Source organism: Falco peregrinus, chromosome 4, assembly GCF_023634155.1.
Source record: "Falco peregrinus isolate bFalPer1 chromosome 4, bFalPer1.pri, whole genome shotgun sequence".
NCBI lineage: Eukaryota > Metazoa > Chordata > Aves > Falconiformes > Falconidae > Falco > Falco peregrinus.
In genome coordinates, this window is record NC_073724.1 from 74,336,218 (window position 1) to 74,353,946 (window position 17,729).

The following is a 17,729-nucleotide window of genomic DNA, read 5'->3' on the forward strand; positions in this document are numbered from 1 at the left end:
TCTTAAACTTCAGAAGATCAATTCCTTGTTCTCATGTTCTCTCTCTCAACATAAAATGCTTCCTTTGTTATTAGGTTAAAAGGCTTTTTTTCATTGCCATCTAAATTACATTTTTTATGGGTTAAAAAGTTTTCAAGAAGGACTTTTGGTCTTGAGGTTTAGTTTTGGTGGTTTGTTTTTTGGTTTTGGTGGGGGTTTTTTTGCTAATGCAATAGTAGGATTAAATAAATTAATTTTTTAATTATTATTTTCAAGTAGTCTTTAGAAGAAGTGAGAAATCATCTTCTGCAATTTGGTGAAAATACTGGTTATGTTACCTCTGAATGGCACTTAATCACACATGCAGATAAACACAGTATGTCTGTGAAGACTTTACAAGAGAAGAAAACCTGTCACAACAAGTTTACAGCATAATCTGAGAAGAAGCTGGTTCCCACATATTGTACCTATCTTTCAGAATGTGGTCACAAGAAGACTAACCTTTATAGAAATATGTATGAAAGATGGTGGTTCAAAAAACAATAGATGCTGTTCGTGGATCAGCCTTCTGTCTGATACCTAAAAAGACATCAAGGAAATTTGATAGATGCCACTGAAGACATTTTTCTGCTACTTCTTCTTTGAAATAAAACATGGGGAAAGCATGTAGATAGTGCGGTGCTCTACAGGTCTCTAAGATAAAGACTGTTTCTTCAGTTTTGGTCATATCTGTTCTAATGTATTATTTTATTTCTCATCTTCTTCAGAGGTGGACAAGATCTGCTAGTAGGCAATCCAAAGATTTTGGGTGAAAGAAAGACAGGGAAACATTTCACTGTGAATTGTATTTTCTTCTAAAAATAATCTGACAGTTGCAATTTCACCAACTTCTGTAACAATTTAAGGAAGAAAAGCATGAAGACTGTGTTCAGATAATCATTAAAATTTAGGTCAATATATACAATATTTTGCAGCATTTGTGTTTTATGAATAACTGTTTACTTTGTAGATGTCAACAATATAATATTCTGATCCGAAGAAAACTATAAACTGGGGTAAATGGGGAACTTTATTTGCATTAGGAACCAGAAATAAAGTTCATTGTACTTTTTTTTTTTTTTTTTTTTTTTTAACTAAGTGGTTTTGTTCTTCATTTATGCAGGCTTTTCCCATTTGAAATATAAGAAAATAACATATTTTGACAACTGGAATTACGGAATTCTTCCATGCTAGATGTAATTTTTTTTTTCTTTCAATACCGTAAATGGTTATTTTACTGTTCTTCCAACAATAAAGAGCAAAGTTGTTACTATTTAACTTTGTCATAATTTAAGGAAGTATAAAGACTAATAGACAGTAACTACACAGTTGAGAGATCTCTGATTTTTGTGTCTTAAAATAGGAAATGAATCTTCAATTGCTAAAGACCTACTTTATGAACAATATTATAGTTGAATTGGGTGCAATGAAGCAAGAAGTTTGAAAGGTTTGAACGTCTGTATATCAAAGACTGGTTTGGCTATTTCTATTACTGTTACCCACAAACAGCATTCCTAACAAATGGTTACATGAATTAAGATTACTATTACTTGCAGTAAATTAAAATGGCTGTTACTGCTGAAATTAAATTTATGGACTGTATTTCCAGCACCTCTGTCTCTTAAAGTATTATTCATTTCATTGCACAAATTATATTTTAAAAAGTTTTTTTCAGGTTGATTTTAGGAAACAAGAATCATTCACTATTCTTCATGTTTAGGAAATGCTCAAGAGGTTAATGTAGTTTTACCAATAGCACAGACTTTTAGAATACCTCCCTGTGAAAGGATGCCTGAATGTCACTTAGATTCAGTCTAAGGTGTAGATTTTTTTTTTGTTCTGGTACCATTTCATATCTTCTTTAGGTCAGGGAGCTTACCAAATCAATTGTATTACTAAGCTTTTCTTCTATTACATTACATTTCATATGTGAATAAATATAAATTAACCTTTACTCAGACATTTCTGTCCTCCTCAAAAAAGGCAATTAATCTGCAAAATTTGTCCTGCTTCCCCCTCCCCACCCCCCATCCCACCCCCCTTTTTATTTTTGGTGGGGTTTTTTTGTTTTTTTCCTTGAATGGCTTGTTTCCTCTGAATTCTTACACTAAAATGGATAGATTTTCTCATCTCCCCTATCTTGTCTTAGTTAACATTCAGGCAACAATGTGTTTTCTGTGCTTTAGTTAAAGGCATAGACACACATAGGCTACTTAAAATAATATTTTGAACCTTAAACAAAGATTTAATAGATAGTCAGTTGGCTATAAACTAGTAGGGCTTTTTCTTGGATTACTGTGAGATTCTACTTTATGCTTTGGATTGGTAGATGGTGACATTAAGTTACCCTGTGAGTAAGCAAAGAAATAGAAATTAGGGGGAAATACAGCTGGGAGAGAACTACAAGAGAGAATCTCTTACTAACCATGAGAGAGCAGGGTCAGTGGTCTGTCTCAAGCACCTGGACACAGATGTACACAGACTGGGAAAGAAAACAGAAGATCTCACTGTAGCTGTCCATTTCAGAAAGAAATATACCAAGCCAGACTCTTCTCAGAGGTATACAGTAAAAGGACAAGAGACAATGGTCATTATTGTGACAAGGGAAATTGTGTTATGCATGTAAGAAAAAAAAAACAAAACCAAAACAGCAAAAGAAAGAAAAAAAAAAAGAAAAAAAATCACTAAGTGCAGGTTACCCAGAGATTTTCAGTGCTAAACAAGTCATGGCTTTGAGCAACCTTGAGTAAGTCCAACATATCCATTCTCCAAGCAGGAGTTTTGTCTAGATGACTTGCAGAGGTCCCTTCCAATATTACCTTTTCTATAAGTCTTGGTAGATGATAGATAATTTTTCTCTTGGTGATGTTTCTGTGGTCATTTTGTTTAATCTAAGGTTGGTATTAGAGCATGGAGCAGTTCACTGCTTCTAGGAGGAGTATAGTATTATAACTGTTTCTCTATAAAGTCTGGAATGCCTAATACACTTTATGTATTATCTATTCAATAGTTGTAGCTATAAGGGTACCTAAAAAGGAGATATTTAGGCTACATGAATTATATACTCACAGATAAAATGTTAAACTTTCATTAACAGGAAAATTTCCTTTGACAATGACTGTCAACATCAGTAAAATTATGTACAACTAATGCTGGGTTTTAGCAGTATTGACCTCTTTGACAATACAGTGCTTTATTTTGTTTAAAAAATACTTGCTGTGGGATTTCACAAAACCTTTTTCTAGGTTGCTCAGTAACTTTTTGTCCCCAGCTATCTTTTTTATTTGTATAGAAGAGGGTCAAAACTTTTTAGCCATAACTTCTCTCACATCTTATTCTCTCTACTCAGCCTTTATTGCACTTTATAAATGTTCAGTAAGGGTTTAGAGAACAATTGATAAACATTATGCATTTAGCATATTTTACCTGTATTTATTTGTGAAGTTCTGCAAAGACAGATTTTACCCCTTATATTTTTTTAATTAGTGTTTAATTTTGAGGGGGAAAAAAAAAAAAAGAGTTCTTTGTTGATAATTGACTGATTTCCCTGTCATAGTTTCTTTTTCATGAAATAAGCTAAAACCATGCCGTCACTTATTCATCCCACAGTGTGCAACAGGGTACTCCAATATAGGAATTCATTTTGTGGTTTTGTTTTTCTAAAGTGGCTTTACTAATTCACCCAAGAATTATTTTCACAAGCTGGTTCACAAATGTGTATTAAAATGATGTCTAAAGGACAATGGCTCTGAACCCTCTTTCAACAGGCCTTATCTTTTACTTTTATGTAAGAAAAAAGAATTAGGATTAATTTTAATAGAAAATAGAGTATATGCATGCTAATTTCATTAAAATCCAATCCTATGTTAATTATAAATAAAAGGAGCAAATAAAACCACAAATACAATAGAAAGAAATGAGATGCTAGGAGGCAAATTAAATACCAATTAAGAATTATAGTAATGGATTCTGTCTGGAAAAAAAAAAAGTTTATTTAGTGGAAACCAGGGTTGGCAGAACTAAATATAAGAGGATTTTTGTTTTTAAATAAATATTTTAGGAGTAAAAATGTCTTGATGACCCCAAACAGAACAAGACCATTACTAGAGAGAAACTAAAGTTACGGAAAAGATGGAAGGAAGGAAGGAAAGAAAGGAAGGAAGGAAGAAAGAAAGAAAGAAGGAAGTGAAGTTAAAGAGGAAGTTGGAGAGGAAGAAGAAGGGGAAAGCAAGACAAGAGCAAAGAAAGGCAATGCAAGAGAAGGCAAAGGCTGGAAGAAACAGTTCTATAGGTATTTTTCTTCAGTTCTTGGAAATAGGCCACATGTATTCATGTCATAGGAGTAATTCTGAAATTGATAATAATTGAGAAATATGTTAGGGAAAATCCAACAAGAATAATGAAATTACACAGAATAAGAATGTTACTAATGCAATCTGCAGGAATCAGTAAAAAACTTCCTTTTAGAAGATTTGCTGATGATTTTGAAATGTTGGTATCCTTGCTCATACAATATGATCTCCCAAATACTTCCAGGCAGGTAAAAAGCATGACAGTATCATCAGTCATATGCTACACACAATGGAAAAAAATTACTAAGAGAAATACCAGTATGTGCTTTTCCTACAACTTTCAAAAGAGAAATTACTATTTTCAGAAATAAAACTTTGGCCGAATACAACACAGCTGCAGCACTGTGGCCCCGTATCAAAATTTACCTTGCTGTAGTTCAAACTAGGCAATAAATTATTCCTTCCAGAAATAAATTTATGATAGAGAAAGTTCTCTGACACTAAAAAATGATTAATCTATTACCCAGATGATACCAGACAAAGCTAATCTTAGCAGATGTATAAATCACCAAAGGAAGTACCCACAGTGATCTAATACTGCAGAATACTAAACATGCTAGCTTTTTACTGCTGTAGTATTTTGTGGCTTTCTCTCTCAGCTATTTCTATTTTCCTCTTGCATTGTCTAAAAATCTATTATAAATTCCCTTCGTCTAAGGTTTTTGCCAGCCTTTTATGCTTTTGTATTTCTAGATTAGATTATTGCAGTGGAAAGTGAGAGCACAAGACAGATGCTGGGTTGACAGGTCAGCAAGGAACATTAGCACACAAATTGATTAAGCCAGAAAGAGAAAACATCACACTTTAATAAGCACACAGCCTGTTCCTGGTAGTTCGTTAAGAAGTCAGAGCATATCATGAGTGCAATTTGTGCCTCACGTCCACAGTGAACTTTACAACATGTCACAGCAGCCCATACCGGATCACTTTCCAGAATTTAGGTAAGAAAGCATGTGCTCTGAGTGGAGAGAAGAAATGCTTCTGTTAATGTCTGATGAAAATTGTGCAGAGCACTGCATAGATGAAATACACATGATCTCTGACCACTGTGAAGTTCTTACGAATTTTAATAACTGTCATTTGTGCTTTGAAGTATATGACACTTAAAACTGCTAATTTGTCAGCCATTTTTCAGATGAAAAAGTTATAGCTGATACTTGTGGAAAGTGTACACTCTAAATTTAAATTTTAAAAAGTCATTGTGGAGAAAAAATATTCACAACTACTCATCTTTTTATCAGCTCAAATTTTAGGAGTTCTTATTGGGCTGTCATTTTGGGGTAAATATCTTGTTTTGCAAGTTAAGTTGCATCACCTGGCAAAAAGTAGATAGTATCATAAAAGCCTAAATCTCGACATTGGGAGGGCAGCGGGAAGGACAAAGTAGGTAGGAATCTGCTTCGGTTCCTTAAGCAGCTAGAAAACTGCAAAATGGTGTCTGTACCTGTACAGAAAAGCCCCTAGGAAGTGTCTTAATATACTCTAAATGTCAAAAGAGGCAATGACAGACTGACTTTGACTTTAGCCTTCAGAAAGATGCTTACTGCATTGAAACAAGCATTCCGTACACTTCACAATGAGTGTCTAAGGCAGAGCAAAAAGAAAAAAATATATCTTTATACTTTCCTGTTATATTTAGAGAATACTAAGCAGAATCATACATTCTGTAGAAAAACTAGAGATTTATGGATTTCTGAGGTTGGGGAAAATCAAACTAAGCTGAAAATTCAGAATTGCATTGTTGTAAAAGTACTGCTGTTGATAACAGCATCAGGCCTTTGGTCCAGTGGATAAGTCACTTGCATATGTGATACATTTGTTTTTTTCAGAAGGAGTAAGCTGATTACTTCATACATGTGAAGCAGTCCAAACTGAAAATCTTATTTCCCAATCCACTGTATGTCTGTCAGTTAGGATTTCTGAAATGTCCATCACTTTATTATCTGTACACTGGGGAAACCAAAGACTAAGATCCAAAAAGCAGGCATAATTTTTCATGATGAATTTAGGATTCTGCTGGTGTTTTCTTTATCTTCACCTGGTTCCCAAAGTGAGGTAGCAATTTTTAAGAGTATAGAGATTTATGGACTAAGCCTCAAATCCACAAGAAACACTTCAAAGCTGCACTTAAGAGCAATATCCACATACTATATGACTAACTTTTTAAATACCTGAGGAGACATTGCTGCCTTATGTCTTACTTCCAAAGTTTCTTAAAGACCTGCAGCTGTGTGGGCCCAAGAACTGAAGAGGCTGACAGTTGTCTGCAAGTACATCTGTACTGTGTGCACATGTCTAGGTGTTGGGAGTGGGGGATGCAGGGATGGTCTCTTTGAGGAGAGGCCAGGGGCTGCTCCGTGCTGGATACAGTGATTTCCAGATGGCTCCAGCAAACCCACTGCATGGCACAGCTGAGCCTTTCAGCCAGGATAGTGGTATCTCTGGGAAAATGTTGATAAGAATAAGCAAAATGCTGCACAGCACTGGGGAGTGAGGAAAGAAGTGTGAGAAAAAGCAAGCTCAGAGAGTGAGGAGGTGGAAGCACTCCAGGCATCACAGCAGGGGTTCCCCTGCAGCCTGTGGAAGAGACAATAGGGGACCAAGTATTTCCCTGCAGCCCACGGAGAGAACCAGACCAGAGCAGATACCCACATTCCATCCAGTGGAGGACCCCACATTGGAGCAGGTGGAGATTTCCTAAAGAAGCTGCAGCCCATGGAGAGTTCATGCTGGACAAAATTGATTCTGAAGGACTGCAGCCTATGGAATGACCCACAATGGAGCAGTTCTTCAAGGACTGTAGCCCATGGAGAGGACACATTGGAATAGGGAAAAAGTGTGAGGAAGAATGAACAGCAGAGATGAACTATTATGAACCAACCACACCCCCCAGTTCCCATCCCCCTTGTGTTACTTGGTGGGGAGGAGTGAAGAGGTAAAGGAGTGGGGACAGGAGGAGTCTGGCTGAGCCTGAATAAAGGGTGGGGGAAGGGAAAGTGTTTTAATTTTTGGCTTTGTTTCTCACTATGCAAATCTATTTTTATATGCAATAAATCAAACTAATTTTCCCTGAGTTAGGTTTGTTTTGTCCCTAATCATAACAAGTAAATTATCCCCATCTTTATGTCAACTCTAAAGCTTTTTAATCTTATTTTCTCCCTCTTGTCCTATTGAAGAGGGGGAGTAAAAGAACAGCTGGGTGGGAGTCTGCAGCTAGCTAAGGTCAACCCATCATAATATCCATCCAAGATTTTACACTCCTGAGTACTTTCCCTAGGGAACTGGATATAAAAGACATGTAAAGAGTATGCCAACACACACTAACAGTGAGTTCAGTATAATACACAGCAATAATAAAAATACTTATTCATAGGCTGTTAACTAATTTTTGCACAAAGCTTATAGCTAGCTGACATTGCTTGCCCAGAAAGTGGGAATTTCAGGTTGAGAACGTTTCTCAAACTAAGAGGATAAAACCAGAACATGACTAACGAGGAAAATATTCTATAGCAAGGGACTTCAAAAGGGAAGAAGACAGAAGAAGGAAGGGAAGGAGGGGAAAGACAGGTGGTGTAGCTCTATAATAAAGTATGATGGATTTCTTCTCCCTGCATTTTTTCTGTGTTTTAGCCAAAGGTTATTGAAAGAAAATACATCAGTAATATGTAAAATCCCCAAGTGTTTAGTGAAAGAGGCAATTAACTTGCACATACATATGTCTTTTCCTCAGCACTTTTTCCTCTGCAGCATGTGATGAATGATATCAGGCCCTTGAGAGCCTTAAGAGCTTGAGTGCCAAATTAAGATCAAGTTGATTACAAGGATGTATCTCCCAGCCTTCTCTATGGTTTATTTGGAGTGCATTTCTTTGATTTTGTAACAAGATAGAAACAATTTCCTTATCGTACCAACATTTATTATATCAAAAGTAGAACTTCTACCCTGAAATGTAAGTATTGCTCTAAATTTTTCTTGTAGTTTGTATCCACATCCAAATTATCTTGTTCATATCTTCCAGTTAAAACCCAAATCTAAAGTCTCATCTCCCACCATTGTGTTAGAAATGCTTGTTCTGACAGCAACAGGCTACAGAGTGTTTTATAGAAACAGCCTTGCTGTAGAGATATTTGAAACTATTATGGGCAGAAAGGCAAGAAAGACTTGATCTGTTCAGGAAGCTGTGCAACTGCTCAGACATTCACACTGTGTTGACTAATGGTAATAGCTGAAAGAACCAGCCAAAACCTCTGAGAAACTTGCATCTAAAACAAGATATAAGGTATAGAAGAGGGAGAATGGAAGTCAGCTGCCTGAGCGTAGTTATCTGGAATAGCTTTAGGCACTAGGTGGTAGTCTTCTAGACTTCTAGTTGCTGGTCAGAAAGATATGAGTCTCCTCAAAGTCTTCTCTCATACCTGTGAGTCCTGTGTGAATATCTTATGTACCTAAGGGATCTCAGATGGCTTTAGGTGCCTATTTTAGGCAAACAAATAGTGCCCACAGACATGGTGAATGGTAACAAAATGGTAAAAGAACAAGGAATTTAAGTATATACCTTTCCAAATTCTGCTTTTCTAACTTGAAATTTTTCAGTATCTTTCTTGTCCTTATGGGAGATTTCAAACTCCCGGACATCAACTGAGAATATCATACTGCTGTATTGAGCAGGTCTAGGAAATTCTGAAGTTTGAAGAAGATAACTTCTTGACACAAGTAGTTGTCACAACTAGGAAAGATTCCCTTCTAGACTTGCTGTTTGTGAATAGAGGAGGACTCATGGGAGATGTGATGGTAGGTGGCCATCTTGTCCACTGTGAATATGAAAGAGTTGAGTTTAAAATTTTCATTGTAATGAGAAAAAAAGGATAGCAGAGTTGCTACCTGGAAAACAGATTTTAAGCTTTCAGGGAGCTAGTTAGCAGAGTGCCCTGGGAATCTGTTTTTGAGGTCTTAGGAGTCCATGAGACTGGTCAGTTTTTAAGAACCACCTTTTAGAAGCATGGGAGCAGGTACTCCCATTTTTTTATAAGTCAAGCAACTGGGGCAGAAGACCATCTTGGCTGAACAGGGAACTCCTCATAGAGCTCAAGAGGAAAAAGAAATTGTATGATCTCTGGAAGCAAGGTGAGGCTTCACAGGAAGGTTATGGAGCTGTGGTTCATATATGGAGGGAGAAGGCATAAAAACATTTCCACTTTGACACTGAGCCATTGACTATAACTCTATGGACATAGCTATCAATCCAATTCCTTATTCATGTAACAGTCCATCTGTCATACCCACATCTCTCCTAATTAAGGTAAGAATATTATGGGGGACCATCAAAGGCCTTATAGAATGGAATGGCAAGCACTGAAATCATCCCAGTTAAACTTAGAAACGATAGCAAATGGAGATGAGCAGGTAAATGCTCTCTTAAAACTCTTCACACACACCAGAAATCCTTTCTATATTTGTGATGTCTTCCAATTGAACCTGGCTTTACCTTTCTCACCAGGTCTAATTTAAGGATTAAAACTGGTTCCAACTGATCTCAGTTGAATGGCTACACCATCCATGACTATGTTACGGAAGGCATGACACATTTTTGGTTATGGTTTTAAAGTTGCAAAGGCAGTTATGACAGTTCTATTTTGAAATTATCTTTAATTAAACCAGTTAGTGTTTCAACAACAGCCTATGGAAAATAATGTAAAAACTTGTCCTGCTTAAGAAAAAAAAAATCTAAAATTAAGGTTAAAGTAACAAAGAAAAGTAAAAAGGTTCTTTATAGGAAGGAGATTTTTATTGATTTTATTATACTTTGCTATTGATGTGACTGGTAATGTGCCAGTCCATTGCCATAGAAACGAGGCCACTTAAAAATGTATCCTGTGTGTTTTAATGCAAAGTGATACTAAACATTTTCTTTGTAAGCTAATGTCAAACAAAGATACAAATATGATTAAAATTTCAATTTTTGAGCTCCATCAAGAAAGAAATTAAGGGAGAAATTTAATATGTTCCAGGAAAGAAAAATATTAATGTTGAATTAAAGATACCTGCTGAATGTGCATGAAGGAATGCCCTCCAACATTGTATATTTTAAATATACATTTTGAAACCATACATTTATATTTTTTTAATCTAAACTGACTCAGTGATATCTTCTTTCCTTTGTAAATAAAATAAAAATAGATAATCAATTGTGTTGGGTGAATCTTCATTGTTCCAAACCCTTAATAAATGAGTGAAAAGTTCTTCAAAGTAAAAATTTGTTAACTTCTCTATGGAACGTATTGGACTTTCAAAAACAGTAAAGTAAAATATTTCACTCTTACATTTTGCACCTGTTTGCTCAATTTGTGTTCTAGGTAAGAGTATTTTATCAATAATTATAGGCTTTCCCAACTCTCCCCATTCCAGTTTCTGCTGTTGTATGAAATGTCACTCAAACTTAGGTAATTTCTAAATTTTTGAGGGATTTTGAGATCAGAAAAGAAAAAGAAAAAAGAAAAAAAGAAGAGATTTGGTGAGTACATTTCCCAGGGATTCAATTCAGATGGCACATGCTCCATATCTTCAGACATCAACCAGACTAAGTGACATGTCTTAGGATATATCTCACCATCTAATAAGTGTTGTAAAACTGTCGTGAAATAGAACTGTCATATGAATATGGATTTGTGTGCGGACTAGTTGTTGTTGAAGCTAGCACATCAAACAGTAGGTCAGTTGTGTAGACATGATACTGCTTTATGTAAGACAGACGTGCCCTTAGAATATTTGCAGAAATTATAGATGCCAAGAGCATCCCACTGAAATAGTTTTAAGAACGCATTTAAGCAATATGCAGAAAAAGTGTGATTTTCACAGGCAACTCTTCAAATGAAACTTAAAGCAAAACCAAAATATCCTATGCCCCACTGAGTCACTTATAGCTTGTAGATATGTCGTTTCAACAGCAGAAATTGGTTCCTGTTCACAGCAAGAGTTAGAACTTTTTTGGTAAAATAGTTTTATTGTCTTGGCTTTTCTAAAACCCCATCTCTGAAGACAGCTTCTCACCACCTTCACAATGATCCCTCATGTTCAGAGGAGATGAAATATCTCTCTTTTCCCATCATCCCAATTTTTCATATGCAGAACCAGCAAATGCCAAATTTTACTCTCTAAAACTCAGAAGGTACCTCCTGAAGACATCTAGTTTAAACTCCTCCTCAAAGTAGGTACCGTTAAAGCATGTTGTTTGGGACCTTTTTTAGTCAAATTTTTCCAGTGTCTCTGTAAGCAATGCAGGCCAGCATTTGATTGCTGTTATAGGACACCCACATTTATTTATTTATTTATTTTTTATTACTGAACATTTTCCGTGCTCCCAATTGTGTCTGTTGCCTCTCATTCTTCTGCTGTGAGACTGAGCAAAGTTTAACTGTCTCTTGTTCACACACTTTCATTAGGTGTTTGAAGATATAGGATCCCACTCTCAGCTTTCTCTTCTTAAGGCTGAACAAAACAAGTTTCTTCATCTTGTACAGCATGTGCTTCAGCTCCTGATCTTGGTGGCCTCCAGCCGTACTTTGTCCAGTATGCAAATGTTATTCTTGGGGTGGGGAGCCCAAAACAGGCACCACTCCAGATGCAATCTCACCAATGTTAGAAGAGAATAATGGTATCCTTTGACCTACTAGATGTATTCTTGCTAATTTTGCCCATGGTGTGGTTGGCCGTCTTTACTGCAAGAGCATGTTCCTGACTCATTCCATTTTTTGTTCAGCTTGGGTCTTTTTCAGAAAAGCAGCTTTCCAGCTAGCCAGTCCCCAGCCTGCACTGTCATATGGGGCTCTTCCTTTCCTGGTGCAGGACCTTGCATGTACATTTGGAGATTTTCAGGATCTTTCCATTGGTTCATATCTCCAGCTTGTTCAGGTCACCCTGGGGAGCAGCCCTGTCCTCCAGTGTATCTACAGCTCCTCCCAGCTTGGTACCTTCAGCAAGCTTGTTGAGAATGCATGCTACCTCTTCACTCAAGCTGTTAAGAAAGCTGCTAAACAGTACTGATCCTGATATTGAACCCTGAGAGACACCACAATTGGTTGCCAGTTGGACTTTGTACTGCTGATTTTTCGAATTCAGGTTGCCACCTGCTTTATTATTAATTTATGTCCCATACCTAACACGTCTTGGTTGACAGCACATCATTTAAAAGTGAACTGTTTTTGCAAGCAGGCAGCCTGCTGATGCATAGGATACTATAATATCCACAAGCAAAAGCTTAGTCTCAAAGTATGGTGTTGGGGCTCTTGCTGTATTGAATGATTATACTGAACTCTGAAGCAAGTGGAAAAATACTGAAGAAATAAGACGAGGTTACGGCCAGAACAGTGGGATGAAGAAAAAGGAGCAAATTGCAGATGTTTGCTCAAAACCAAGGCCAACGGGACGTGATAAGAGGAGCTGGGAAACCGCAGAAAGGAGCCTACATGCCAGAACAAGCAGAAACAGAAATCTTCCCAGTAAACAATTGTTAACCAATCATATTATTATACGCTTGTAAAATAGCCAACCACATTATTGCACGCTTATAGAATGCCTTATAAAAGTCTACCTGGTTTGTACAATAAACGGATCAGATCTTGAACTCTGTGAGTATTTGAATCTGACTCCCGCTCGCCCGAAATGCCCGCAGCATCTGGTGACCCCCGACGTGATCCGATGAGGGTCGACAGGATCGGTTAAAAGGTCAGGAGGATTCATTAAGGATCGTGTTACGAGCTGCGGAGCCGGCGAGGATCCTGCTGCCAGCGGAGAGAGAGCTGGGCGCCCGAAGAAAGGCGGAACGTGCACGGCTGACCGGTGAGTCAGGAAATTTAAGCAGGATGGGAATCACTGCATCAGTGGTGGAAAAAGCAACCGTAGACAGTTTGATGAAACTGGCAGAAAAAACTGAAACGCCAGTCTCACGGCAGGCAGTAGTTGATCTGCTATGTTGGAGTCGCCGCCGTGGTTACCTTGCTTCTATGCAAGATGTATATAATAATGAAACATGGAAGAAAGTAGGAGAGGACTTATGGGAATCTGTGCAAGTTGGGACTAAGGGGGTAAAGACTTTGGCTCGCACGTATCGAGCTGTACGGGGTATGGTCGCGCAATTACCACCCTGGTGTCCTGAAAAGGAACAAGCGGCAAGCGGCGGCGTGCGGCCCGGCAGGCCCCGTCCCGGCCGCGGTTTCTCTCCAAGGCGGCACCCCCCCCCCCTCCGATCGGCGCCATGGCGATGCAAGCGGCCAAGCGAGCTAACATCTGGTTGCCCCCAGAGGTCAATGGGATCCTTTATATTCGGAACCTGCCGTATAAAATCACAGCGGAGGAAATGTATGATTTATTTGGGAAATACGGATCTATTCGACAAATCAGAGTTGGAAACTCTCCTGAAACTAGAGGAACAGCTTAAGCTTCTCAAGGAAAAATACGGACTTGATTACAAACCCCTCCCCCCCCCCCCCAAAAAAAAAAAAAAAAAAAAAGAGAGAAAAAGAGAAAAAAAAAAAGAAAAAAAAAAAGAAAGAAAAAAAAGAAAAAAAAAAAGAAAAAAAAAAGAAAAAGAAAAAAAAAGAAAAAAAAGAAAAAAAAGAAAGAAAAAAAAAGAAAAAAAAAGGAAAAAAAAAAGGAAAAAAAAGTGCTTCAGATGTCACCTACAAGAAATGCGTTTCTGCTTTGAACTAGCTTTTGAGCCTTTGGGAGTAAACTATACGGCTATAAATCAATCATATTGGGGTTGGTTAGATAAGAAGTATAATGACACGAATTTTGGCTTTAGTGATAACTGTACCTGGTGGAATACTACACTTGTTAAAAATACGTATTTTTTGCAACAGTTGATTTACCGTTTAAATGTATCAATTTATTTACCTCAACAAGAATTGAGGGTGGTTGAGGGATTTATTGAAACAAGGTCTGTCTATATTGTTGTTTGTTATTCTTTTGTTACTTTTAGTGCCTTGCCTTTTACAATGTTTTCAGAGCTGTGTGGAACGCAGTATTAATGCTGTATTTAAAAAGAAAGGGGGAGGTGTTGGGGCTCTTGCTGTATTGAATGATTATACTGAACTCTGAAGCAAGTGGAAAAATACTGAAGAAATAAGACGAGGTTACGGCCAGAACAGTGGGATGAAGAAAAAGGAGCAAATTGCAGATGTTTGCTCAAAACCAAGGCCAACGGGACGTGATAAGAGGAGCTGGGAAACCGCAGAAAGGAGCCTACATGCCAGAACAAGCAGAAACAGAAATCTTCCCAGTAAACAATTGTTAACCAATCATATTATTATACGCTTGTAAAATAGCCAACCACATTATTGCACGCTTATAGAATGCCTTATAAAAGTCTACCTGGTTTGTACAATAAACGGATCAGATCTTGAACTCTGTGAGTATTTGAATCTGACTCCCGCTCGCCCGAAATGCCCGCAGCAGTATGGTGTGTTGTCCCTCTAAGTCTTGTAACAATCTAAAGAGTCACAACAGTTTCAATATAATTTTACACTGAATTATGCTCTTTAAAGTGAAGACAGTGTTTTGCAAATGACAGATGAGTACATTGGCAGACAGCTGGAGAAAGCTATTTTCAGCTCCCTGCCTTTTGAATGGCAGTCAACACAAAGAGCTGCATGTATGAAGGACACGTCATATCATGATCACATGGAAGTATTGCAGGCCAGGAAGTATTAAGACCACGGTCTTGTGAGGATCTGTTTAACAAAAGGGATTTATAGTTGTCTCTGAAGGGCTAATAAAGCTTCAAATCTTTTATCTTTAATAAAATAATTGTGTAATTTAACACTGTTGATACTAGAACCTTTGCAAAAAAATGCTGTTTTCTTCATAGTGAAATGATTGTTTTAAATATCAATATTTTTGAAATAAAGAGGAACATTGAGGTTAATTCCTTAATTTGAAGTACTCCATGAAAACTGAAAATCACTTCTGTACAGTCAGTGCTGTGTTTCTCCCACTCCACTCTTTGTATCTCCAGTTCTCTTTTTTCCTCTTTATTTTCCTTCATTGACAAATACTCAAGGTGGTTTGTCAGCTTCATATTATCTGTCTCCCACTTTTCTAATTTTTAAGTATTGATATTGCCTGAACTGTAGATCACTATTTGTTGTTCATTTTCAGACACCATTACCTTGTTAAGTCAGTTTGCCATTAGCTCCAAAGTTACAATACTAATGAGAAGTGAATTATTATAAATGCCTCATTCTCAAGACAGATATTAGTGTATTATAATATTCCTGTACAAAACCTGCAATGGAAAGGAAGATGCTTCTAAATATCTCCATACTAACAAGGTGCTAGCAGAACTCACATGAGTCTTCTGAATTCGGGCTTAAACAGAGAAACTGTTAAACCCACATTTATCTGATTACATTCTGTATGAATAAGATAGAATAGACTTTGATCCCAGTGGTTATTTTTATTCATATAAACATAATGAAGTGCACTCTGACCTGCTGACTTTCTTTACAGTTGCAACCAGTTTCAAGCTGTGAATATAAATTAAAGAGAGGTACTAGTGAAAATCAGACTTCTTTTTAAGAGATCCATGCCCCAGATGTTCTGCCAGTGTAAAACAATTTAAAAAAAAAAAAGTAAATAAATGTCCACATCTTCCCACAAAGTGTTAATTCCATGATAGTATCTAATATCTCCTTTTCAGCACTGCATCAGTAGTTTTGTCAAAAAATACTGTACATATTTAGCATTCTTGTCTTTTGTTTGAGATATTGTTTGTCATGAGTGCAAATATGTTTTTCTAGCCTTCACATTAATAAGGAAAGAAAGGTAATATTGTACTGTATTAATCAAGAAAATGGATAAAGCTTTCTATAGCCTACCAATCACTTCATAAAGGAAAACAAAAAAAGGAGGAAAAAAAACCAACAAAAAAACCCACAGAAAAAACCAACCAAAAAACCAAGAGGGGAGATTAATTTAAAGGCTGCTCAAATATTTCATACTTGTGCTGAATAAAGCTCAGCTTTTACTAAATTTATTGACCATTCTTTGGGACTTGATTAGCAAGGAATTTATTTATTTATTAAGGAATAGTCTGCTTAGCTTTAATGAGAAGGGGTTATGTACAAGAATTAAGAAAAACAAATGATGCAAAAATGTTAGAATGAAGAAGTTCTCACTTAAATATATTTATTTCTGAGTTAAAACAGATTATTTCCTACAACCAAGGCAGACACAGAATGCTGTGACTTATGTGAACGTCCTTGGGAAAAGGATAATATTATCTGCCTGTAAAGGAAATGTAGTTTAAGCTGCTGAAGTCAGAACCTAACTGGACACCAATGAAGCATGACCACAAAGAACAATCCATGCATATTTGTATTTACCCCAGAGTAAAAAGCAATTGCAGTTTGATCAACTGATTGCAGTCCTCACATGGGAAATCTGAAATCACCACCTGTTTTCTTTTGATGCCAGTGTGACACACTTCAACTGATTTCAGCAGAATATAAAACATCAGTGTACCCTGGGGGGGATACTTACTAAGTTGCACTTATTTCTGTTAAGCAGCCTACTTGAAATGTCATGTCTACATTTGCACCATGGCAGCTGAATTTAAAGCAAACATCCAACAGCAAATGCAGCTACTCAGAAGGTCTGTAGTGGTTCCTAAAACTGAAAAAGTACTAGAAAGTATTTATCCTGTTAATATCTGAAGTTACATTAATATATAAATATAAATATATACGTGTGTGTGTGCATGTGCACCTTTGACCCTACTCACTTCCTACAAATACCATGCTATGCCATAATAGACTTTCTTTCCCAGAGTATTCTTTCCTATCTTGTACTCTATATCAACCTCTGTATGACTAAATGACACATTATTTCTCTTCCATTTAGCATTTTAGTCCTTTTTCTAATTTCTTTAATCTCATATAATGTAATTTAAGTGTTATGTTGTGAAAATACTTTAATTTGGCAAGAAATTTTAGTATTATTACAAATTATTTGCATATTTGTACTACTGAGTGAGAAGCAGAGAAAGCAGAAATTTCATTCATGGAGAAAGCACTTTTAGGTTAAATAATAAAACATCACGGGACTGACTGCTACATAAATACATAGATTGCACAAATAAAGCCAAGTTGAGAAATATAGCATAGAGTTTGTATTTTATGTAAATTAAGCACTTTACAAATTATGCCAAATTATACAAAAATAAATATGGATTTTCAAATAAGTTATTTCATTATATAGTGAAATGGAAACTAAATCCACATCATTATTCCATTTCTTTTCTTATTTGGAGTATACATATACAGTTTCTGTTGCTGACTGAATGTTAGGAAAGTGTTTGCCTTG